The sequence below is a fragment of the Vicugna pacos genome, chromosome 25 (assembly GCF_048564905.1).
Source record: "Vicugna pacos chromosome 25, VicPac4, whole genome shotgun sequence".
Taxonomy (NCBI): domain Eukaryota; kingdom Metazoa; phylum Chordata; class Mammalia; order Artiodactyla; family Camelidae; genus Vicugna; species Vicugna pacos.
In genome coordinates this window covers 13,857,501-13,872,880 of record NC_133011.1, presented here as the reverse complement: position 1 = coordinate 13,872,880, position 15,380 = coordinate 13,857,501, and the positions used below count along the sequence as shown (strand labels likewise).

The window sequence follows — 15,380 nt, the reverse complement described above, 5'->3', positions numbered from 1 at the left end:
TACCTGCTTGTTTTATGCTCTCAGAAAAGAATTCTGAGCTTTGCTCCCCGCCCCCCTCAACCTCCCAATTACATCATGAAAAAAATGCTACTCCAGGTGTTCTAACAAAATTCTAAAACTATCTACTATCTGTAATTTAGATTTCCCTATGTATTTGGTGAGAAAAAAAGATTTTCTACTTTCAAATGTCTATAAAGAGAGGCAGAAAAATATTTAGACAATTATATCGAGAGTTTATGACTGCAACCATGTGAGTTGCGAGGTAAGGGCTGCAAGCGCCTATAATGTGGCATGTTCCTAAAATCACTCCTGAAGTTATTTTTCAAACAAGGTGGTTCATTATTAAAACGGAACAATTGTTGTTTGCCTATTCTATACAGTCACGTTAAATCATAAACTGAGCACTGTGTAAAATGTTCTGTGCTGACAAGGAAGGAGAAAATATGTACGTGGGCTTTAAAATATGCGTGGAGTTCCCACAAACAACTGTTTCCTGTTTACGACAAAGGAGTAAATAATCCATTGATCTGGCAGCGGGCACCTGCTTTACAGCCACGTCTCTATCAGTAAGTAGTCCCTGAACCCTCATTATTTTTCCTCAATTAAAGTTCATAGTCTCAGAAAGTCTGTGCTGAGCAGATGTACAACTGTTCTTGACGACAGAACACAGAAGAATCACAAATTTAGAAAACTACTGCCATTTCATCAACCCCAGAATCCCACCATTTGTTGTGGGTAAGAAACATTACAAACAATATGTCTCTTTTACAGGCTGCTAAGCCGGCACGTTACTGAAAAGAATATTAAAGTTCAAAACCTGTCACGTGAGCAGTACATTATGAATACAGGAATGCGTTTCTTTTTTTTATGATTCAAATAATGGTTACTGAAATGAAAAAAAAAAGTCTTCAGTGGGTTATTATGTAGAAATTGTGACTGTGAATTAGACAAAATTGGAAACAGGAGAAACACCAAGCAACAAAGTAATGATCTGCAGAGAACTACAAAATGTAATAACGAATGCGTTGCAGAAATCTGAATTTGACTAATGCTAGTTTTATTTTCATCTTTTGCATAATTCTGAAATCTATGCGCACTGATCATTAAGGCAAACCATTTAAATAAAAAGTGCACCAAGAATCCAGTTTCAAGGATAACTAAGAAAGATTTGGCTGAAGAATTTTTTAAAATAATCTACCTAAGGTCAAACACCACAGCATCATCCATTTAAAAAGCTAAACACACACAACTGCCACCGCTCATAAACCTCCCTTTGTGCTTAAGAAAATGAGGAAGAGACGTAAGCAGTCAGGGAGATGTTCATTTCCATTTTATTTTTAAAATGTTATCTCTGCAAGACGTTGAAATACATATTTTGCAGTAAATAAGATGAAGTTCCTGTGCGACATTTTCTCGTCCTCCTTTCCCTCCTCACAATTCTCACTCAACAGTATGTGCTCTGCAGACTGCAGCAGATTGTGAGTCCTGAGGTCAGGGTATATGCTTGAAGCATCAATGGCTACACCTGTCATTTTAGTTTTCCCGGGAAGAATGTGTTATTGTTTAATGCTGCAACATGCATTCATCACAATTCGACTTTCAATTTTGCCACTGCCATGGAGGTGACTTTAACTACCGATTAACAGAAATATTTCAACTTCTAGCGTCTGTTATTATTATTTTATTTAATTGTTTGAGACACACAATTTTTCCTGTCCATGCAGGCTCCTGCAATCCATTTTGGTTTTTCTGGGAAAAGAGACCACAGTTTGTAAAAGTGGAAATAAATCAGGTTTGTACTTTGGAGCATGAATAAAAATGCTGAATTCTGCACTATATGATTAATGGTAGGGAAACATTTTCCCTCTTCACTTTTCCCTACTATTTGCACCTGATTAACATAGAGAATACTTTGAAGAAATTACCAAATTTGTTTGGAAAAATCTACCTTGTATTCCCTTGAATGTCTGCATGCTTAAGTAATTCAGTTATTATAGGCCTTGATGAGAATGCGGTCTCCCTCAGACAAAGGGTAGAGTTAAAATAGCCTGGGTGGTCGCAGCTCTCTTTAGTAGCTTTTTCCAGGGTAAGCCTGTTTTTATGAAAATCATTTTTGTGTATTTCCCCTAAATGGATTTCTTACATTTACATGTAAAATGTCAGAGTTGCTTCTAAGATACACTTCACCAATTTCCCTCATGGCAAAATTGGTCGTGCTCTGCCAAGGTTGTTCTTCTGAATCAAGCAAACTACGAACATTACTCTTGCTCATTTCAGCCTTAAGAGAACAGCTCAAAGTAGTGACCAAAGACACATTGTCAAAATAGACACGCATGGTATACGGAGTGAACTCTCTAATTTCTCAAACACCCCAATAAAATCGTGACCGAAATACCTTCCTGGCACATAATATAGACATAAGCGTTATTTCTACAATTCCCTGAAAGATTTTACTATACTAATCTAATTTCATTTTCCTTGAATAATATTGATTTTAAAAATCACAATTTTACATATGCTTTATAAAGCTGGAAAACATTTTTCAAATAATTAATTTAATATGGTAATTTCATTTCAGATAAAATACACAACGAACTAAAACCCCAGCCTTGGAGGCAGCAGGATTTGTTGCAGAGACAAGCACAGAGACAAGTACAGATTGCTGGGGAGGCAGATCTCTGCTCGAGAACCATTCTGGTACCTATGCCTTCTTTGCAGAGAGGTAAGTTACCCCCACTCCCTGAGACTGTATCTGCATCTGTAAGATGTGGGTAATTCAGTTTACAGGGTTTTTTTTTTTTTTTAAGAAAAAGATATCAATAAAAGAACATACAAAATCTCATCACACAGTAGGTATTCAATAAATATTAGCCCCATTCTTTTCTCTGGGTTTTGTCTTTGACAAAGCATTAATGAGGACACATTTCTCATTCTTGTTTTTGGTCACTGACACTCACTAATGTGGCCCAGGAGAAATCTTACACACCCTTCCCTCCGTATTTTTCTCCCTGAACTGTTCATTAAGCTCTAGTTTTCAATTCTTCTGAAACTGGCATCATTTCTAGCCAGATAAAGGACTAGAGATTACAGACGAGCCTCTTCCTGGTTAGATGAATTTCTCCCTTCCTCCATCTTTCCCACATTTTTCCTTTCCTCCTCTCTTTCTTTCTCTCTCCTCTGTCCTGTTCTCCCTCCCTCTCTCTCATTTTCTGTCATCTTAAAGAATAATACTTGCTCATTGTGACCTAGCAGTCATTGGGCACGGTGCAGAGGTCTGCCCTGGCTGAGGTCACAGTCCTATGAAGGAGAAAGCCACAAACATGGCCAGGATATACTACTGAGGGTCCTGCAAGGTATGTAGGACATAAAGCTTCTCAAAGGAAGAGAATCTAAGATAGGCTGGAGCCCGCAGGGGAAGTCATGCAAGTTTCACAGAAACATTTTTCTCTTTTTGCCTTTAAGTATCTGTTTGGTAAAAGGGGAGAATTTATTAGACTTAATGTTTAAAAACATTTTCTCTGCTCTCATGGCATGCCAGGGAGATCTGTTTGTTTGTGTGCTTGTTTGCTTCTATCTTCTATTATTTTCTCTGAGTGCCTTAGAGGCTAGTAATTTGACCTCCTATACATTACACAGATACATACAGATTACTTGGTCAGTTATCTTTTTATATTTAAGAAACTATTAGCAGACAAAAGCATTTTTAATCCCCAAATATGTTTCTCCATTTTGCATTTCAGTTTCTCTTTCTGTAGTTTTATTTTGCTCCTTCTTAATCTAACCAGTGAAACTAACTCATGAAAAGGGCACCAAAGGAAAATGCCTTAACAGAGAATACAGCTAATGCGTCAGCAATGTCTCTGAAAGTCTGGATAAAGCCACTCTGTCCAGCTAGTTTCCACACATTAGCTCGTGCCCACACTGTGACTTCCATTTTTCCAAATGATTTAATAGCAAGAGAACATAGGTTTGCTCCATTAAACATTGTTTCCCTAGATGGTGAAATTGTTGGTATCTTGGAAAATTGAGTTAATCCTTTTGATTGATTCCTATTAGCAGAATCGGCAGCTGTGTCAATGTATCATATTCTATCAATCTCAGTGCAAAGTGACCATAGGACAACGAACACAGAGAAAGTGGTGCTACCCGTTTAAAACTTCAGACCACTGAAAACTTCAAAATTACATTAGAAGAGTAAAAACCTAAATAATTTTTTCAGAGACCTTTTACTTGAAAAACGCTATTTATTCTGGTGAGCCTAACCACCCACTGCCAAAGAAAAAAAGTAACGAATTATTTATCTTTCAAAAGATCAATATACTACAGCATTTTATGTCTGCTTAAAAAAAAGTATGTCACACTTCTTAGGGCTCTTCATTTTAGACTCAGAGAAATATAGAAATGATTCAGTTATACTATACTAGTGCTTAATAAATCAAGATTACACAATGAAGAATGCACTGACATTCAAAACCTTAGTCTAATATTTAATTAACAGATGAAATTTGTGTTCTCTTTTAGATTTTAAAATCGTTGTATTTATTCTAGAGCCTTGCTCTACAGTGACCAAGATTTAAAAAAAATGCTCATTGCCTGTTTCTGCAATAATTAGAAATAGCTGTTAGAAAAAATTAGATAAACTGATTAAGCATAAATAATACATACGAAATATCTTAATAACTAAAGCCTTCTAGCTCTTCTGAAATTTTGTGGCCTCTACCCTAACAATTCCAATAGATTCAGATTAAATAACAGGAGAAAATTTAGGGAGGTTGTATGTAAGATTAATGAGAGCAGCATTTAAGCACAAAGATACCAGGTTGTTCCACCATGGTCAACAGTGGGAAAAACACCATTCTCCTACAGAGATATAAATGTGTATGTACCAAACTACATACATTAAAGTAAACTAAGCAAGTTGACTGGCACTCAGACTTGCCAACTGCTAAAGGAGCTCAACTTCAAAATATTAAACCTACCGTATATGTGTGAAAACATGAATTGGTTCCACTTTGAAAATTCCATTTGCTACTATGCAGTACGAATGCATCTGGTGAAAGGTTTAAGGATTTTTTTCCGAATCACTTCCTTTTCACCACTGTTACCACACTAGTATATTTAACAGAGACATTTACATGCCTTGCATTTTAAGTGCCTCGGAAATCCAAGCACAGAGCCCGCACATTTCCGCTGCACCATCAGATGTAATGAGTTACGGGACTATCGGCATGTTGATAAGCTACAGCCCAAAGAAGAACAAGAAGGAAGTATAAAAAATATGGCCAGAGGATGGGATAAAATTATCAGCTAGTGTGTTTTCCTGTTTGGTTTTAATCTACATTTAATTAAATTCTTATCTTCTGTGTACTTATGGTCGCATTTGAATGGCGAGACTGCATTCATTATGAATGGTAAAACTTAACTCAGAGAACATTACATGTGGCTTCTTTAAAAAAGAGAAGAAGAAAAATACTGTCTTTATTCTTTACACTCAGGTCTTATGAAAGGGGACCAAAGTCTCTCTTAGGTCAAGTGCAGTAGCACTTAACCTTTGGGTTAACTGATTTGGGAAAAGTTGGACTTAAATCAATTTTTAATGCTATTTTTTATTTTTACAATTCGGAAATGTTATCAAATTCTGAGCCTGAACAGAGCTGGCAAGGGAAGCAGTGAAGTGCATTAAGGAAATGCCTTCTTCATTCTTAAAAATAGAGATGATAACAGGAAGTTTTTATTAGTGCTGCAAAATGTGTGCATTAGTCTGCATCCTTAATTATTAAAACCATTACATTTCCTTGTCTTTATATGCTGAAATAAGAAAAAAATGCTTTAATTGCTATTGAAAGGTTTTTTTTTTCTGTGTCGCAAACCTTTTGAGTTCATTCAAGCATCCATATATTTCAGAGAAAAATAACAAAATGTTTTGAACACAGCATTATTTTACACACCTACTAGTTTCACACCATTTTTAGTTCTATTCCAGGAATGGCAGGGCAAATTGAGAATATCCTTAAGGCAATATTTGGTTCCTGCAATAACACCTATGGTTTCTTTGCTCAATTTAAAGATTGTGTCAGCCTTAACAAAGGGAAACAGAGGCAGTTATTTCTGATTTAGGTTTGAATATTTATTGCTGAAGGAGTGTAGTTTGGGGTCACATTTGCTGTCCATACTGAACAAAATTCACCAAAAACAAGAAGAATAAAAACCCCTCCACAGTTACTGTATATAACACATATATACGCGTGTGTGTGTGCACGCACTGAGAGAATACAGATTATTATGTCACATATTTTATAGCCTTTGTTAAAAATAATAATTTACTATTAGTACCTGTATGCCAGTAAAACAGGCACATTTCAAATGAGCATTTGTTATTACTTTGCTATTTTATGCAGTGGGGAATACTAACCGTGACAGCTTTAACATTCCAAATGAATGCTCCAATTTAAACAATTATAATCAAATAAAGGTAGTTACCACTGACATATCCCTAGCATGCATACATTGGGAATGACTCAGCTTCGTTTTGAAAGAAGCTGGAGAAGTCCCAACAACTGGGCCAAAAAGGTTTTATCCGACACACTGGCGACTCCGTAACTTTGATGAGTGATGGGATGAAAAGACCTTCTGTTCTATCACTGACCAGTCACTTACCCAGAGACTCCCAAGGAGAGAAAAGATATTTTCAGTACACACCCCTTCACTTGAATGGTTTCTTCAAATGGTTTCTTCTTAAAATATGCATTTTTATTTGGTTGGGCATTTATTTCAGCAGATGGACGTATCATTCTCTTACATATAAGTGAACGTTAAAATCACAACTGGGATGAATTAAAAAATGATGATAATTCCACAATGTTAAGCCTTTTGGTATTATTCTTAATGCTCAGAAGCTAAGAAAGCTACAATATTTCTAACAAATGACAAATCTTGGGTCATAAAACATATCCTACCTTTAAAGTACAGCTCTCTGAAGCCATGCCTTGACAAGCATGTTTTACTGTAACACATAACATTACAAGTGGCCAATACTGCTCATTTGTAATACAACTTGTTAAAGGTTATACAGCATAAAGACACACTAAAAACTAAGGGAGCTGAGACGGAGAAGTGTGATGTTCAAGCCACTGATGAAAAGAAGAGCTTAAGCTTGCAAGTGGACAGTCTGTGGATGCCTAAGAAGTAAATACAACTCTACTGTTTCCTCAAAATCATTGACAGGATTGGGATTGATCATGTCAATAATTGCCAGAGAAGAGGAGCAAACAATTCCTCATGAAGTTGTAAGATAACCAGGATGCAATTGTTTGTATATGGCCCCAGCTGCCTACATGTCATTTCTTGGTCCTTATTCCAGCTACACTGGCCTTCTTCAAAAATTTCATATGTACCATTCACCTATTGCCACAGGCCATTTGCACATTCTGTTCCCTTCTGGCTAGAAAACTTCACCCTCTTCCAATCTGATTAAGTTCACCCTTCAAATTCTACTCATGCAAGTATCACTTCTTTAAGAAAGCTTTCTTTGTGCACCCACCTCCCGTCCCCGCCACATACACAGAGACTCACACACAGTTTGGATGTGTTTAGTTACATGCCATCAAAGAACTGTGTTCTTCTCTATGATGGACTCAGTGTGTGTTTATACATTTGTTAGTATTTATCTTTCTGATTAGAGAGTAACCTCCACGAGAATAGAGACTTTCGGATCTACTTTACATCCTCAGTGTAGTTCAAGTGCCCCATCAACGTGTTGAATGGATATATGACTATGGGTCAGAGACCTCCTGGCCACTCAAAGGTAGAGGTGGGACCATGGCTCTGAGTGCTGGGAACGTGGTGGACTGTGGGAAGGAGTACTGTCTGTCCGGCATCTGTGGAGGTGCTCAAGCACACTTTCTGTACCACAACTAAACTGTTGAAGAGGAGACATTTCTGCCAGGAGCTATAAAAAACAATGCTAAAGGGCTGAGAAAGGGAGGAAGTCAGTATTCCTCCATGAACTCAATCCTAGCTCTGTAGGCAGGACCAAAAGGAAAGTGAGGTAGATACCAGGATATTTTCATAGTTTTGTATATTAGCATTTCTACAACACAATTTATGATGCTTTTAAGGTTTGGGGTTCACTGGACTTGATTTAAATATGATCTTCTATGTTGAAGGGTAAAAATGTCCATCTGCCCTTCCAGTAATAATTCACATATTTATTATTGTTATTTTTCATAGCTGCCCTTCAGGGGAAAAAATGTACTTTGAACTAAATACGGAATGATAAAAAACATCTATGAACATAGGAATTTTGGACTGATGGAAGAAAATGCATTCTTGTGGGTTGTGTGCATTAAATTGACAAGCTTGCAAGGAGGCAGCATAATACGTTCATTCTCATTTTACAGTAGATGCAAAAGTGGCTTAAAGGAAGAGCATTTGTTGTGAGCCTCTACTCCAGTACATGAGTTAATACATAATAAAGCCCTGGAATTGAAGACTCACAGGCACACAGGGTCTGTTCCATGAAGGAGCAGTTCGCTGTTTGGGCATGGGTTTCAAGAGGACCCCAGAGATCTGAGGGCTTTAGATAAGGCTACCCATCCCTGCTCCCATATCACCCTTAGGGGAGAGGAGGGACCAGGACCCTGCATGTTCTTGTCCAGCCACACACTCTTCTTCACTGACACTCATGGGCTTGCCATCATTCTCCACATTCTGATACAATCAGAACTGATCCTGTATTGTGATGGATGTTAACGAGACTTATTATGGCGATCATTTTACGATATATACAAATATCGAATCTTTATGTTGTACATCTGAAACTGAAATAATGTTCTATGTCAATGACATCTCACTAAAAAATAATAGATAAAAAATGACTAATCTTACTATCACTTTTATCTTTGCTTTTATCAGTCATTCCTAGAAGCCCATGATATAATCCCCATGCAGCCTGACTGACTCTCCTCTCTCAGACTTTGCCAACTCTCAAAAACCCCTCCACTGGGACTCAGTGGAAACCAACAGCAAAATCTTCCATAGCCTTAACCTCTCCAATCAACTTTCACTCCGCCTCCTTGTTCTTTCCCTCTTGAGTGGTAGCTCGAGAACTGTCCATCACTTGACCTGAAGGGGGGATGGTTGTCCTGATTCCTCATGGCAGATTATTTTCCTTCCCTCCTCTAAAAACCTGTTTTGAATCTCATATTATTGTCCTATCACTGCTTGCCATGAGCATGTAGAGACTTCCAGATCATTTGTCATCATTTCTTGAAAACTTAGCTCCTGAATCATCTCATGTACTGCTCCTGACTTAATCCTTGGTGACTGCAAAACCCACAATATCCAATCATATGAACCCTCAACTCTTTGACTTCCTCTCATCTGATGATCTTATTCTCTACCCTACCTCTAACTACTCATTCTCTAGGACTTTCTATTGCCGATAATTTTGACTCTCCCCCACATAATTTCACACCTGTGCATCCCATTCTCAAATCATGGTTCTTATCATTCTAATTCACTCTTTCTAGAACTTTCATGCCAACATTAACTTCACTGGGACCTAACACTGCCACTTTGTACTTTGTCCCCCCATGTCCTAACTCCCTTGCTTACTCAGCTTAGACACTGTGTCCTTCATCATAAGCCCTTCCTTGCAAATATCCCCTACTCCATCACTCCGTCTTGCTTCATTAGCTTAGTCTGGCAAAACCCCAGCCTTGTTCAATCCCACTTTCTACCTACTCCACATTTATACCTAGTAGCAGACTAGCTGAAGAAAAACACACAACAATCCTGTCTCATTTTAAATTCATGACCAATAACATTAAGTGGGTGGGTAGTGCTTCCCAGCCATCATACTACATTTCCCTAGTCTGTTCATTCTCAACACACATTCCCCCCACACATTCCCCACCCATTCTCTCTCAACTTTGTTTCCTTATTCACTAAGAGAATTGCAGTCGTCAGAAGAGAGCTTTGTATCCACCTCCATATACACTCAGCTATAAGCACCAGTGTCCACATACTCTGCCCTCATGACTGTTATTATGGATGTGCTGACCATGCCCTTATTTAAGGCCACCTCCCACTTTGGTGTTAGGTACCCCCATTTTCCTGCAAGCATCAATTTTTCGATCTCAACTACACTGTTCCCATCAGGAAGGAACCTAACAATAACAAGACCACAATAAAACACTCCAGCTCTTGTTTATCTGCTCCCATTTAAAGCAAGACTCCCTGAAATAGTTACCTCTGCTTGTTATCTCCCAGTTGGACTTTCCAATAGGTGCTCACTTCCACATCCATAAGGAAACTGATCTTGTCAGTATCACTAAAGACATTGCTAAACCCCATTTCTTGGATCTTGGCTTACTTGAATATTGGAAAAATTGAACAGTTTCTCCTTGAAACCTTTTCTTCCCTTGGCTTCCACTCATTCTCCTGGTATTCTTCTGACCTCACGGGCTGCTCCTTCTCAATTGCCTTTGCTGGGTCCTCTGGCTTCCTTCCCCTGCTACATCCTCCTTCATTTTGTCCAGGCACTGTGGGCCACCCCGCTGTTCATGCCTCCACCCAGGATGATCCTGCCTAAGGCAATTCAAGGTTAGTCCCTTCAACCCTCTTAGATGTTCTCAAATGTCCCCTTTTCAGTGAGGGCTTCCCTCACTCCCCAGATGTAAATTTCAAACCTCCTCTGTGTTGCATTTTTCTCTCTGCCTCATTGTCCTCCATAACACTTGTTACCATTTAACAAAGTACACATTTTGTGCCTTTATTAGTTTATAATCTGCTTCCCTTACTTGAATATAAGCTCCTAAAGGAAGACGTTCACTGCTTTATGTGATGCCTTGGACAACACCTGTCACACTAAGGCGGCATGCAGTAACTGTTTACTGAGTAAAGAAATAAAATAGACCACTATTTCAACTTTTTACTGTATTTCTTATGTTCTATAATATAAGAAAATTGGTTTCTGTCCATTTTCCATGACTCTAAAATAATTACTTTTATACATGAGTGTGCTGGACTTCCCTGGCATTTTAATAATATAGAATTGCACACTCATAATTAAAACTAATTTTACTATTTTTATAATGTTATTTGGCTTTAGGGTGTATTTCTATGCTATGAAAGTTATTTACCATCATCTTTTTATTGCTTTATTCTTCACATTGCATTAGAATAAACCACTACTATGTTGGCATCTACCAGTATCTTTCGTATTTATACTGACCAATTCTTCTCGTCCCTCTTTTCTCTCCCCCTGTGTTTTAATCTTCATAGGCAATGGGAGAGGATGATGAAAGTGTGTTTGTGAAATACTTCATTTCTGATAGAACAGACCTATATGAGGCAAATGGACTTAAAACACTATGTAAGAGTTGCCATTTCTGAATCCAGCTCTGACTGTCTGTGAAGTATGTAATGAAATTAAGAAGAGCATAAAGATAGGATTTGGGTGGATTTCCTTGTCTTCAGGATCAATTATTTTGACCTAAGTCCATTAGCCAGATGGCCCCAGTATTTAGGAGCATTTTCAGTAATTTTAAGCCAAATACAATAATTTCTGGGGTTAGGTGAGAATACAGGGAAAAGAAAAGGGGGGTTATAAGGAAGCAAACTTGTAGAGAGAAACATAAAAATCCAACCCTCCCTGAAACAGACCTGAAAGCATGACATCTATTATTAGTATTGGCAGCGCTTTCTTTGTAATTGTTGACTTCTTTTTTGCATCAACCTCTATCCTACCATTTCTGACACATTCCTAAGAAGACTTGAAAGAAGCTGTTAAAAGCATATCTGCCCAGGAGTCCTGGAAAAACTATAGCTGCAAAGTGTCTTTGCTGTTTATAGAAGATCAATCAAAGGTATCGACAAGCAAGGGAGCCCAAACTGTTCTCTCGGGAATAGAAAGCAAAATTTTCCCAACCTGAAGAGTTCTATGAAACGGGTTACAGGGAATTCTGGTTCTGCAGCCAAGTATGCACCCCTCCCATATGCTTGTGTATTCCTCCCTACAAACATGAATATTCATAAATACAATCTCAGTAGATGGGAACAACCCAAGTAAGATACTGGACGTTAGAAATAGCAGAAACATGTTCAATGCAATTCAAGTACTCACACAGACCCAGACAGTTTGCTTCAGATAATTGGGCAAAAAGATGACAACGATATTTCCTTTACTTGTTATAACCTGTGACTGAGTTGTTGGATCTGTATTAGTTACCATGCTAAAGGTCAAAAGCTGTTCCTTGACCATTCTTTAATGCAACTCTTGCTAAGATCTGGAGTATTTCCCTTTTTCCCCCTTAAACTGAGGTCAGAGACCAGAGAATCATTTGAAGCAGGAAGTCACTCTATTCCTTAAGGATTTGGCACTTAAGATAGTTCATTCCTTTCAAGAGATTTTCTTTTGCTGTTTATTTCTTAATTTTGCCAGTATTCCCGCTGTCAACAGACACTTCATTTTCTAATTCAATGTAAGCTGGGAAACCAACTAACCAGTCTGTAGAGGTTGTATCTAAAATGAGAGTTTATAAGTTCTCAGTGAAGATCTGAGGAACTCTTAACAACGAAAAAGTGTCAGACTAAAATACAATACCTTTCGTGGTGTCTAACTAAAGTTTTGTTTAAATCAAAATCTATATTTGCATCTACTGAAATGTATACCTAGATTTAAATGTAGGTGCTTTTTGTTCATTTTCTCATCTTTCTAGGTTGTTGGCTGTGTTCCGGAAAATAGAAAAATTATACAGATGATATATGTGTATGTGAAATATTCTTGTAATATTTGCTTACAAGATAACACCCTCTACAAACAAAGATTAACATTTAAAAATTATGTGGGGAACTTTCTTATCAGAGGATGCCAAGGTACAAGTTTCTTCAAGTTGGTCCCCATCTGGCTTATCCTATGGCAGCTGTCTCTGCCAGACCACACAAGCTTGACCCTAACAAGATCAGTCACATACCTGAGGTGTTCCAGTAGGGAAATCGGTGTCACATGTACCCTGGCCCCCATGGTCATTCCTCTGGCTCTGTCTCCAAAAGAGATTGGTAATGACATCGCCGAGACAACCACTGATCGAAAGGCCAGGGTTACAGTGAAACTGGCCCCCGCCCCCGGAACAGACAGGCTCCGATTGAGTAGTACCTTCTGCCTCTTTCTGAACATCAGAACCCTCAAGAACCACGTAGAGATGAAAAGAAGCAGAGCAACTTTAAGCACAATGGAAACAACACTTTCGATGGGATTGCCAATACTGCCTGATGGATGCAGCCCCCACCCTTGGCCAGAAGTCTCTCTGGAATCTTTAAAGAGATCTGGGAGGCTGCCTGGTTTGTGGGCTGCAGTGCTGATGGCTGCCACCCACATGACATCACCGATGACATCAACAGTGGGACAGCAGAACACTCAGCTATTAAAAACTACGAAGGAAAATATTTTGATAAGGGATCATTTAACAACCAAAGGGAAAAAATGTTTTATGGAAGTCACATCATCTCTTCATGAAACATAAAGATAATCTGGTAGAGAGTCTTCTCAGACTTATGCTCAATGTAGTCACGCATGCAAACCACCTCGCCTACCAAGTCTGACGCTGTGAAGAAGGCCACAGCCTTCAACAGGTTTGAGCGCCTTAAAATTATATGCAGTATCACATGTGCGTATGCATAACTTTTAGCTGAATGAATTAAAAATTTTGTGAGAAGAACTTTGAAATACTTAATGACCAAATGCAGACTATTAGTAAATTGATGAAATAACAGTGGTTATGTTAGTTTAATTCAACATGAAGAGTGACTGGTAGTTTACCTGGTGTTCACTAAAATAATGAGAGATGTTGCTTATAGAACAAATGCTTGTAAACTTCCCTTGTATTAGTAGAAGAAACAGTTCTTGTGTACAGAAGCAGACTTCAAATATTTAGGTAGTGAAGAAGTTATCTAATAAATTACAATATTCTTGTGGAATATGATGCTTCCATGTGTAGACAATCACTGGCAAACCCAATAAATAACCCAAGCATTGATACATCCTTGAGTGTTTATTAATTTCTTACTCTGCTTCCAGGGGGTCTGTGCAGTGGTGATAATATGACTCATGGGTTTGTCTGAACAATTATCAATACGCTTGGCGTTTTATTCCACAGTGTGGGAGAAATGAAAGAAATTAATAAATGCCAACTGCTTGTCCTGTGTACTAAGTATTGAAAAAAAAATCTTTATTTTCATCTGCTTACTTTTCAAAGGATGCCAGACTGGTTCCTTATGAATGTGCTATCCACTGGGATACACATAATGTTAATACAATAAATTAAATGTTTATTAACATTTTTATTAACATTTATTAACACTTAACAATATTAAGTGTTAATACAATAAATTAAAGTATCTTGAAATGTACCAGAGGCTCAAGGTCAAAGCCATTCACACTGAGATGAATATTAACTTGGCAAATGTTTCCAAATGTCTAAACAGCAGAGGTACACTAGAAGTTTACAGAGGTGCCTTTTCTTTGAGTTCATGTTCCTTCTATGGTCCCTACACTTAGGGGATCCAATTTTAGCTCAGAGGTGAATTGGCATCTGCAAGGTGACTTGATTCCTACTTTAGTTCATTAAAATTTTAACCATCACGGCATATTAAAATTTCACTAGCTTAGAGAAAAATATTAATGCTTTTAAATAGGTAGGTGTTTAAACATTAATACTTAAATATCTCTTAATAAAAAAGTAAACTGAAGTGACATATCACCTTTACCAGTTTATCAATAATAATATTACTTTTCTGCGCAAGTTGGGATAATCATCTTTCTAACTGTTTACAGAGCTGTTTCATTTTTGAAAAGGAGATAAAGGAAGTATTAGCTTACTTTCCTTGAAGGTCCTCATGAGAAGACTGAACACAGCTTGCCGCATGTTACTTACTGGTCCATCTACCGGATCGACACATCCAAGGAAATACAAATTGGAGTCATGCAATATGTAAAACAGCAAAAATGATTGCTTCCTTCTTGCCAACACAGCTTGAAATTCACAGTTCCACCCATAATGAAGTTCAAATGACTTAAAAATGACTCAGATTGTATGTTTATAATGAAATGATTGCTGAGGTTTTGGTGGTATCTCCTTACATTTTATTTTTAAAGTTTTAAACTACTTTATTGAAGTGTGACTGACAGAAAAAACTACGTATTTTATATATACAGCTTGATGAATCTGAAGATAAGAAAATATCTTACATATTATTCTGAAACCTTGGCCATGTCTATTTTTAAAACCTCTTTCTACAATATTGTTCATTAAATAAAAATCTTCTTAAAAATAACAAATATTTCATAAACACATGGAGTCTCATGATCTGTCCTAAAT

The 15,380-nt window shown here is 37.6% G+C and overlaps 1 protein-coding gene and 1 long non-coding RNA gene across 10 annotated transcripts in view; one reads left to right on the top strand and one right to left on the bottom strand.

The window, feature by feature from the left end:
• Window positions 1-15,380, bottom strand: part of ZFPM2 (zinc finger protein, FOG family member 2) — a 499,131-nt gene that overhangs the window by 45,283 nt on the left and 438,468 nt on the right. The gene's annotated exons all lie outside the window — the stretch shown is intronic.
• Window positions 3,313-15,380, top strand: part of LOC140689111 (uncharacterized) — a 13,675-nt gene continuing 1,607 nt past the window's right edge. The window contains exon 1 of the long non-coding RNA XR_012063990.1: window positions 3,313-3,353. This is a non-coding gene — a long non-coding RNA (uncharacterized lncRNA). The remainder of the gene's footprint in view (window positions 3,354-15,380) is intronic.